Source organism: Pinus tabuliformis, chromosome 9 (genome assembly GCF_031772625.1).
Source record: "Pinus tabuliformis cultivar Carrire ecotype Pingquan chromosome 9, CPIR1, whole genome shotgun sequence".
NCBI classification, from domain to species: domain Eukaryota; kingdom Viridiplantae; phylum Streptophyta; class Pinopsida; order Pinales; family Pinaceae; genus Pinus; species Pinus tabuliformis.
This window is the reverse complement of record NC_142307.1, coordinates 491,623,516-491,633,041: the sequence shown is the minus strand read 5'-3', so window position 1 is coordinate 491,633,041 and position 9,526 is coordinate 491,623,516.

The following is a 9,526-nucleotide window of genomic DNA, read 5'->3' as shown; positions in this document are numbered from 1 at the left end:
AAAAACAAGTAGCAGAAACTTCTTCAAAAAAGCCCTACAGAGCTTTTAAAAGAGGCCCTTCAATGGATGTGAAACCACCCAACGCTATCTCAAATGTCGAATCTGAAGAAGAGGAAGAAGAAGAGAGTACCACTGAAGGGCAGACCAATGCCGAAGAAGTTATGGAACTACAAGGAATGTGGGATTTCATCCTCTCACAAGAAGAAGATCAAGAAGCATTTCCGGTTAGCACACGAAGCAAAAATCAACTTGATCCTCCCCAAACTACCCCTAAGCAGAAGGGCGCAAGCCCTGCAGCAAAAGATAAAGTCGCAACAAAGAAAACGACCGCTAAAGCGACTCAATCTAGCCCAGTCCAACCAGATCAAACAACTCCATCAAGAACACTGATAGTGTCGGATGAAATGGAATACAATATTATTGATGACATGAAAAAGACTAGGGATAATATCACTCTTTATGAATTGAGAAAATTGAAACATCAACATAAGATAATGATGAAAGAATTACATGCCGTGCCTACTACATCTTTGCCTACAGTTGTAGCTTCCCACAACATGGGAAGACCTCCAACCAACACGATCAATAAGATTGATCCAAATGACATCGCCTTGATTGGAGGAAGATCAAGGTCTCACACTCCCCCTTTTCTTCTCACTTATGAAATTTTCAATAAAAATGTGCACAATTGTTTGGTAGATTCTGGTGCTTCAACGAATATTTTACCCAGATCAATATGTGCCAAGTTGAATGTTCAACCACAAAAATCCGCAGTGCGCATAGTTCAGCTTGATCAATCTCAAGTCGAAGTGATTGGTGAACTTAATCAAGTAACCATAAGATTGTCGTCCAACCCGAAGGTATGTCAGGTTATTGACATTCTAGTAGCTGATATCCAGAATTCTATGGCTTGATTCTTAGCAGGGATTGGTCCGAAAAACTCCATGGATACTTCTCAACCGACTGGTCGCACATGCGGTTACCCTACAATGGTAAACCGAATCAAATAAAGGTTGAACGAGAGTTACACCAGAAGCACATAGTAACGGAATTGGAGGGAGAAAATGAAGCAATAGCATATAATAGCAGTATCATAGGCAATTACTCGGTAGATTCTTTCCTCAGCAATTTCAATGCTTATACATGACCTTAGAAAATTCAGTTTTGTCCCAAGTCGAAATTTTTTCCTAAACTGATAATTCAAAGTGTGTTAATTTTGTAGATAAACCTGTAAATACATCTTTGTTTTGGAAATTATATTTTGATGGCTCTAAATCTAACGAAGGAGCAGGAGCAGGATGCATTCTGATTAGTCCAAAAGGAAATAAGACCATGCTTACGTGCAGACTTGAATTCGATTTCACAAACAATACAGCGGAATATGAGGCCTTGGTGCAAGGCCTATACAAAGCAATCAGGTTGAACGTCAAGTATCTTCAAGTCTTTAGAGACTCTGAGATTGTCGTCAAACAGGTACGTAACACCATACATTGACTATCAGGTCATTTGAAACAATATCAATCTTTAGTACAAGATTTGACTGAGAATTTCATAGCATTCAATAATTCGTCAATCCCAAGACTCCAAAACGCGAGCGCAGACCTTTTAACTAACGTGGCCTCTAGACTTATTCCCTCTGAAGATTTTAGTCTAGATAGATTCTCAATAGAATTAATCTTTAGACCGTCCATCCCTGACAACATTACAAATTGAAGAGTATTCAATGAAGATCCTGATATTGTAAATTTCCTCACTTCTGAAGGATCCTACTCCAATCAAATAATTGACGAAGACCATCACGATTGACAAATACAACAAGATAGCACTGATAATGCTATACCTAAATCAGTGGTTAAGTTGGAAGACTTATACGATTTGAAAAGTCGGTTTAAAAGGTCTATCAATTCTAAGCTCTACAGTTCAACTCTGAACTACGAATTAGTAAACCTAGGAACCGATGATAAACCACAAAACGTTAATCTAGGCCACGGCCTAGCCCCTGAAGAAAAACTAGCGTATATTTGTCTTTTCAGACAATACAAAAATGTTTTTGCCTGGAATTACGATGAGCTGAAGACATACGACACTTCTATCATTCAACATACTATCCCTATGATTGACAACGAAAAACCTGTCCAACAAAAACTCAGAATAATCCACCCCAATTTAGAAAATCAGATAAAAACAGAGCTAAATAAGTTATTAAAATCCAGAATAATTTTCCCCGTCTGACATTCCAAATGGGTCTCCAATATGGTACCCGTTAGAAAGAAAAATGGAGATATTAGAATTTGCATCGATTTTCGGAATCTCAACAAAGCCTGTCAAAAAGACAATTTTCCCCTCCCACCTATGGAGCAGATATTATAGGCAGTAGCAGGCTCAGAACTAATGTCTTTTTTGGATCGATTTTCAGGATACAATCAAGTGCTGGTACATCCCGATGATCAGTTAAAAACCACATTCCGAACTAAATGGGGCACATACACATATCGGAAGATGCCATTTGGTTTGATCAATGCCGGTGCTACATTTCAGAGAGCTATGGACATCACATTCAAGGGTTTAGTCAATAAATCTGTAGTAATTTATTTGGATGATATAACAGTGTACTCCAAGAAGCGAAGCGACCATCTCAAAGACTTGAAACAAATCTTTCAACGATGCTTAAGGTATGGGATTTCACTTAACCCAAAGAAATCTTTTTTCGCATTAAGTGAAGGAAAACTTCTAGGATTCATAGTGTCAAAATCTGGTATTCACATTGAACCTGACAGAATCAAAGAAATTTCTAAAATATCCCTACCTCATAATAAAAAAGCCATGCAATCTTTCCTTGATCAAATCAATTTTGTGAAGAGATTTGTCCCACATTTTTCACGAATTGTTTCTCCTTTGCAAACCATGATTAAAAAGAATTCAAATTTTAAATGGGGTCAAGATGAGCATGAAGCATTCAACCTGATCAAACAAGCTATCATTAACGCTCCATCTTTAGCAACCCTGAGTTTTTCAGAATCTTTTATCTTATACACATTTGCCTCAGAGAAATCATATGCTGCGATTCTAACTCAAGAAAATCAAGAGAGAGAGGAAGCTCCAATCACATTTTTTAGCTCGAATTTACAAGGTGCTAAACTCAACTATTCAGACGTGGAGAAACAGGCATATGCTGTTTTCAAAGCGGTCAAATATTTCAGACCTTTCTTACTTAAAACCCATACTAAGGTCATAGTACCGTTTCCAGTGGTAAGAAATCTTCTAGTACAGAAGGATGTGGGTGAAAAAAGAGCAAATTGGATCACTTCTTTACAAGAATACGACCTTGAGATCAAACCAGCAAGCATTGTAAGAGGTCAAGGCTTCTGCAAAATGTTGGCTGGAGCATCGCAAATTCCTGAAAATTCATCAGAAGAGGTACAAATGTATGAGGTAAGCCTAAACGATGCAGAATCATTATATGCTGACACCATTTATTATCTTAAGAACGGGTATGCTCCATCACACCTGGATCACACTAAGAAAAGAGCTCTGAGATTGAAAGATAAACAATATCAGCTCATAAATGATGTTCTGTTTAAAAAGAATTACGATTCTGTTCTTCTTAGGTTTCTTGAGAAAACTAAAGCCGAAAAGGTTTTGCAGGAACTCCACGATGGACTAGCAGGCGGACACTATGCTGGAGATGCTACTGCACATAAAATCTTACGTGCAAGATATTATTGGCCCACGCTGTTCAAAGACTCACACAGTTACGTGAGGAAATGTCAAGTCTCCAAACTACTGCAGGGAGACAAAAGAAACCGTCCATGCCACTACAGCCGGTAAACATCGAGCAACCATTCAGTCAGTGGGGCTTGGACATAATAGGTGAGATCGTTCCTCACTCTTCTAAGCAGCGTAGATACATCCTCACGGTAACAGATTATTTTACTAAATGTGTAGAAGCGGTTCCTCTCAAGACAGCTAATTCTGAAAACATCATTGAATTCATAGATCAATTTATAATCACTAGGTTTGGATTTCCAACGGCTTTAATGTTTGATAATGCCTCATACTTTTCTGGGAATGCAATGACTGAGTTTGCACTTAAAAGAGGGTTCAAACTGAAATATTCGGCCAACTACTATCCGCAAGGTAATGGATTGGCTGAGTCAACAAATAAAAACCTAATCAGGATTATTAAAAGAACAGTTGACCAAAACCAAAAGAATTGGCACAAAACTTTGGTAAATGCTTTATGGGAAGATAGAATAACGAAGAAAGCTTCAATCGGCACTTCTCCCTTTAATTTAGTTTATGGGAAGGAAGTGGTTCTCCCAACTCACTTAGTGATCCCCTCCTTGTCTTTAGTACAATACATCGATGAAGTATCTACTTCCTCCTTACAATTAAGACAAATGGAAATAATTAAATTAGAAGAACGACGAGAACAAGCTAAGAAAACCCATGCTCATCACCAAGCGCTAATAAAATCCTCTTTTGATTCAAGCATAATGACCAGAAAATTTTTTCAGATGGGAGATCTAGTTTTGAAATGGGATAAGGCTCATGAAGAAAAGGGCAAACATACAAAATTTCAGAAGATGTGGCTTGGTCCTTTTCAGATTGTAGAAGTCATAGGCCCATCAACGTTTGTGTTGCAGGATTTAGCAGGTAGAAGGGATTCTTTGCCTGTTAATGGACAGATCCTTAAAATATATTTTCCATAGAAGATTATTCTTCTATTTTGTAGGATAGTTTTAGTTTTTCTTTTCTTCCTTATAAATAAAACCAGTTGTAGATGGTTACTACAGGGGTTCACGAAAAAGACACCAATTCTCTATCAGATTTTGATTTTTTTTTTCGCTTGTACAAATAGTAAAAATTTTCAAAAAATCTTATCTTTTTTATTGACAGATAGAGTTCAAAAAAAAAAAAAAACTTTAGCCTAGATATGATACTAGTTTCAACTTCAAAAAATTTGATGAAAGCAACCTTTGGCAAAAAATTGTTTTATATCGGCACAATGAAAGGTATCAATAATAAAATAAAGATTCTCTGTAAAATTGCCGTTTTCAACTCTATTATTGTCATCGAGAGCTTTCTTAAGGAAAAACAATGATTTCCTCCCTGCTAAAGAAAATCGCAGCATTCAGAGGAACAATCCGAGAAAACACTATATCTCAAAGAATAAGAGGTCTCATCACGAGCCGGCTTATCATGATCACAGATATTATAACTTGCTGACTTTGCCAATACTGTCCACCAAAACAGGGCAACGACTCAAGATTGTTGCAATCAAAAGACAAGGGGTCTCATCACGAGCAAACTTGTTAAGAAAAAGTGTAAATCAAGTGAATGACTGTGTCATAATTTGGCCACCAAACCAAGACATTGTTCTTTAGAGAATAAAAAGGGAAAAAAGTGTCAAAATGGGTTTTTCTCTGAAAAGTTGTAAATAGCCTTAAGGAGGATAAAGGATCATTGCTGGGTAACAGGTAACCCTGTCGAGGCTATGGACGCCTGCTGGCAGCAAAGGCTCTACCTACGACAAATGAGCATATTTTAAAAGCCAGCACACAGAGAAGACCTTATTTTATCTTTAAAAGACCAAGTAATGGCTGATGTAAATACAAGGACAAAGCCTGAGGAAGCAAACAATTGGAATAGAAAAAGGTTGAAACAAAATATCATTGATAGGATAAGGCATAATGTACTCTATCTGTCCATAAAAAAATTTAGACTTATGAAAATTTTTCTGCTTTGGGAGTTAAAATTCAATAGAAAAGCAGAGATAACTGGTTCTTCCCAGTGAATCGCCATTGTTGTGGCCACCAACAACCTCTTTGTTTGGTATTAGCAATAACACCAAGCAAATGGGGACCCTTAATAAAAAATCCAGAAAAACATTTTATGAAAATTTTTGTATTCAACTCCTTAAAACTGTATCGCATCGCGAGAAGAGAATAAAACATTTTCTTATGAGCATAATAAACTGCGAAGAAACGACGTGAAATTCATAGCATCACATACATTATGAAGTGCTCTTAAAATGAAAAATCTTAAAAAATCTCCAACGGCCGATATGCGACGTCGCATATCGCAACATCGCGTAAGCAGCACACAATGATTGAATGACTAAGCGCGATCTGCGATGTCGCGATGAATGAGATCTGCGATAAATGCGATTTGCGATAAATGTGATCATGAATTTCTGCGATGACACATCTTGACGACGCGATCCACGATGCTGCGACGTGAGTCGCAGAAATCACCCATCGCAAATTTTTCTCGGCGCAGTATTCAAGGAAAGCTGTCCGTAAACCAAATTTGGGCACGCGCCTTAAAAGAAATTAATGAATGTATGCCAAAGTATTCAAGAAGGATAGTTTTGTGTTTTTCGAAGAGTCAGTTCGCTATGGGTGTCATGATTTTATACATTCATAAGAGCTTAAAGCTTTCATGTTAATCTTTATTATCATTACTCTTTTCCTTTGCGTAAACTGTAAGACAGGAAATAACATGAAGCAATGTGCAGGAAACATCTAAGGAAAAGGCGAAAGCGTCAATGCTCGGAGAACAGAGAAGAGATGCCTTCATAAACGGATGCTGCATGCAACAGGACCACAGATTCCAAAGTATCACTCAACAGATGCTGATGTCAATAGGCCATCCAACGCTCAGAGTCAAAAGCGCACAAAAGCAACATGTTTACAAAAGATCCTGAAGCTTATGCCCGGTAAATGAAGAAAAGGCGCTAAAGAAGGAAAACGCACCAGAAAAGCCCGAAATAAAGAACGGAGGCAACATCGCTAAGAAATTGTTCAGAGAGCAAAGTCCCTAACTTGTTCAGTCATTCGCAAGGCCGGAAACCGAAATAGCAAAACAAGAATCAGTTTGAGAGAAATTTGGGTTATTACCAAGTATACACGCAGTGAATACACCCAGCCAGAGGAAGATTCTCGAAAATATCTTCTAGTTTACCAGAAAGTGGTGCCAGTGCTTGTTATTTCTATTTTCGTAGCTCAAACGAAAGCAGAAGGCGACCAGCCGACTCTTCCCAGGCGAATGTTGCATGCTTGCAGCACTAAGGAGAAAATACAAAAATGGTTCGGAATTAGATTCAATTTTTAGAAATAGTTTTACTTTAGCAGAAGGGCGGTCATTTAAAACCGTATCCTAAATTTATGTAATTAAGTTAATTAGTTAGCAATATTTAAACCCTTCTCAGACATTTGGAGAAGGGTCCAGAAATTTGTCAAAAAACTTGTCCTCAGAACATGCATTTTTGCACCCTCGGAGGGGGTTTTGATGAATGGATGGATCAAGGTTTATTAATGTTTGCATTTGATATCTACTACTAATGTTGCACTTCTGTACTCTTAGTAGATGTTAGATCAAGGAGAGATAAATCATTGTTGCTTGAAGATTATGAGTGGAACCAGTCATAAATGGTACTTTTATCTCTTGACCATTTCTGCTTATATTCTTAAAGTGATATACAGTTTTCAGTTGTTTATATGTTACTGCATGAATGTATGAGTTACCATTTGGCACTTCTGTACGGTGGAGCCATTTATTTATGTTTGATATATGAATAACTTATTATACGATATGCTGTTCACAACTGTTTTGCCTAACTTTTTATGCAAAGTGGTTTATCTTAATTGATTTCTATTCTTATGATAGCTGAATGATCTTTATTACTAGTTATTGTTTGAAATCTCTTTAGATCGCATAATAGAAGAAATACACCCCAGGTTAGCATAGCTTAGATGTGTTGTTTCTCATTAGATTATAATAGCATAGAGTTAGTTTAAAAGTTTGAATTAAATTAGCTTTAAGTACTCTTATATCAGCATCATCCAACTCTGCACACACACACACCCTTAAATTGGGAAACTGGTCCCATTATCCCCAGTCGGACCCGCTATACCAAATGGATATGGAGCTGCCAACCAAGGTCCGGACCGGGTGGGTATCCCCCTTGTTGTCGACCCGATTTTCGGGGCTTCAACAGAAGGATAGATAGATGTATATGCAGTAGATAAATGGTTAAATATGTTGGAAGCATATTTTTTAGTTCATGACTTTTCCAATAGGGAAAAGATTACTTTTGCAGTCCTCAAATTTGTTCCCCACATAAAGGACGAGTGGGAAATCTACTGTGAGCGGAAGGACGAGAGGGAACCCTCACTGTTCTCAACCACACCCACTTGGAATTCTTTCTGAGATGCCATCAAGGAATAGCATTACCCTGTCGAGAGTTATGATGACAAGTACATACAATGGGCTATGCTGTGGCAACAACGGGATGAAGATGTGCATGAACTACAAATATTTTCCATACTCTTCACACAAATATAGGTATCAAATATTTTGAGAAACATATAGTCCTCAAGTACAACAATTGTTTGCAAAAGTACATTCAAGAAGAGATGGAGTTCCTGAACATATCCTCGCTTGGTTCAACATACTAATATGTTGCCAAGATTAAGTATAAATTCAAGTAAAAGAAGTGATACTTTGGATCTGCGAACCCAAAGCAGAGCAAAGATGCCCCCAAGCCAAAAAGCAAAGTGTAGAGCCCGACCACAACCCCCGAGGGAAAATCCTCAAATATGTAAGCCAAGAGTGACAAGAAGGCAAAGAAGGACACCGATAAGTGGTGTGAGTTCCATAAAACTCCCACTCACAACACGAATGAATGTTGCGCAAAGCAAGTGCAGGTGGACGAGATGAAAGACTCAAAGATAGATGAATTCTTTGATTTTGAGATAGAACTTGACAAGGGAATCGACAAGGGTATCGACAAGGGTACGTAGATCATTGATGCAAAACCCACTACGATGTTATCCACCACCAAGTTCCAAAAGGCAGAACCCGAGGATCCAGAGGTGGGGGAGCACCTCTTCCACTCGCAGATGTGGTTAAAAGGTTCACTAGCGCAATTCATTATTGACAATGGGAGCCATAAGAACCTAATATAAACCAAGGTCATTAAGAGATTAAAGCTTCCAACAATGTCGCACCCAAAATCATACACCATCGGGTGGCTCCACTAAGGGTGAGATCTTCATGTTAGCCAGTAGTGTCACCTACCACCAACCCCTACAGTTCATACAGACACAAAGGAAGTTGTAGACCAATCACCATCATAAATTTTTCCACATATTTGCAACAATTCCATTTGAATATTAAGTACAAGAAGGGAATCGCCAATAATGTTGCATACTACCTCAGCTGACCATCGATTATCGCATTGACCATGGTGCTCGATTCTTATGGACATGAGATTTTAGGATGGCCACATATTTACAAAAGTGACCCAGAATTTGGCACCACATACTAGATGCTCTTGGAAGGCCATAAATCTTCGAACTTTCACCTTCAGGACACATTGTTGTGCCACCTGGGACGCCTCTGTTTTCCTTCAAGCAATCATGCCAAGATGATTTTGGAGGCACACTACAGTTGATACATTGGACATTTTTGGGTAGAGGAAACAGTGGCGATGTTGAAAAAATATTTTTTATTGGCCGAA